The sequence below is a fragment of the Blastomyces gilchristii genome (assembly GCF_000003855.2).
Source record: "Blastomyces gilchristii SLH14081 genomic scaffold supercont1.5, whole genome shotgun sequence".
In the NCBI taxonomy this organism is placed as follows: Eukaryota; Fungi; Ascomycota; class Eurotiomycetes; order Onygenales; family Ajellomycetaceae; genus Blastomyces; species Blastomyces gilchristii.
Genome location: NW_003101678.1, coordinates 3,560,637 through 3,562,843, shown reverse-complemented (window position 1 = coordinate 3,562,843; position 2,207 = coordinate 3,560,637).

The window sequence follows — 2,207 nt, the reverse complement described above, 5'->3', positions numbered from 1 at the left end:
CTAACTTCATACTGTGATCAACTCTGAGATCTATAAAAGAGATATATTCATAATATTATCTTATCAGAAGTAGACTGACCGTGTGACCGTGTCTGAAGACCAGGATCAAACTTTACAGTTGTCACATTGCCTAAAAGCATTACTTCTGGTCATGGTTTGTGTTCATCACATTGATCTCAAATCATGTTATTTCAGATATTAAAGGTCCCAGATTCACTTTTCAAATAAAAATCTAGTCTCAGATAAAGAATATGTTTGAATTCTTAGTCACATTTTCATTCTGATTTCATTATTGAAAATGGCACTAAATGAGACTATAAAATCATTTCTCACTTACATAATATCATAACATAGTGCTCATTTGTTGAAAATTCAATAGAGAGTGTTATCAAATATTATTACTTTTCTAAACACAGATTATAATTGATATCATTTTAATTAAAAAAAAATATAAAATATAAAAAATAATAAAAAAATAAAAAACAAAACAACAAGAAAAAATCACAATAAAAAAAAAAAAAGAAAAGAAAAAGAAAAAAATAAAAAATAAAAACAAAAAAAAATCAAGATTGCAGGGCTGCAGCACTCTTAAAATACTCATTTCTCAGAGTCTTCACAATATTCATTATCAACTGTGTATCTCTCACAGTGAGAGTAACACAGTTATGATAAATCATTGTCTTAACATCATCTAACAAATAATCAGTATATATCTATATAAATGTGAATAATTAGAAAACATACACTTAAAAAGTGTGACCAGGGTGAACTCTGCTGCTACTTGAATGACATCAAGAACAGAACACTGAAATCAATGATTCTTCTCATCAATTTCACAGACAAGGTGTGTGAAGATGATCTTGAGAAATATAAGATTCCCTGACTTCTGATAAAAACAGATCTTATAGAGAGACTCTATTTTCATTATATCAGAGACTGAGTGTTATTAAAAAGCATTACTTCAATACACATGCACTTACTACAGCAATTCACTCTCTGTGTATATGATCAAGAGTTGTGGCTTTCTCACACTACACAGCTCTCTCTGAAATGCTGTCATCAGTTTACAACTCACACAGTCTCTCAGTTCAGCATGCACTGTGCATATACAGCCCTGCATGCTGGGGCTGTGTTGGCCATTATGACCTGACATAATACTTGCTTTTCACAGGCCATGTTTCATTTGATTGAGGGGAAGAGGGAATGTGACTGCTGTTTTATTTAAGAGAGAATGAGTAATTGAATCTGTAGAAGATAATTTAATTTCTTCTGCATTTGAAATTTGATTAGTCTATACTCTTCAATTTGAGGGTTTCTGAGAGTGTTTTAATAGTTTTCATATCAGCTTGGAATTAGTGATTGATTAAAGAAGAGAAAAGAGAGAAGAAAGAAATGAGAATAACTTATCTTTATAATATAAAAACAGAGAATTGCTGTAATCATTTGTCCTAGCAACAAAGATCTGTTTTCTGCATGTATCTCTGATATAGATTATATAATAACTGTATACAAAGAATATCAACAGTGCATGCATTGAATGAAGATGATATTACTATACAACACTGTAGCTGTTTCTATACATTGCTGAAAGCTGTTAATATTTTCTTTGAGTCTCTTTATATTTAATAAGTTAGTAATATATTTCAATGCACTCTCTCTTTCATCATCATCATTATCATCATCATTATCATCATCATTATCACTATCACCACCATTATTACCATTATCATCATCATCATCATCACTATTATCATATCATTTCTAGCTGCCTCTCCTGCCTTCACCTTTCTTCAATGCTCACTGAAACCAATCATGTTATTCCTCTTTAAATATTCTGCAGTTCTGTGAACCATCAAGGCATGTGAGCACTGTCACAGATTGAAGAAAGAGAAGAAGAAGATGTTCAAGTGAGAAGAGATAGATTATAAGACATATTATAATGTCTTAAAGAGGCTTCATAAGAGAGCAGAATGATAACAATTTTAAGTAACACTTCTGATAGATTTAGACTGAACTAAGTATAGAAATAATGTGAATAGCACCACCTGTGAGAGATTAGAGAAGAAGACAGTGAAGAGTCTTATATAGTAGTAGTGAGATCAGAAGAAGTCCTGAGAATGATTTAAGACTAAGATGAAGAGAGAGAGAGATGAGAAGAGTGTTGCTGCAAATAAGCAGTGACAGAAGAAGATTAAGAGAGTATTAAA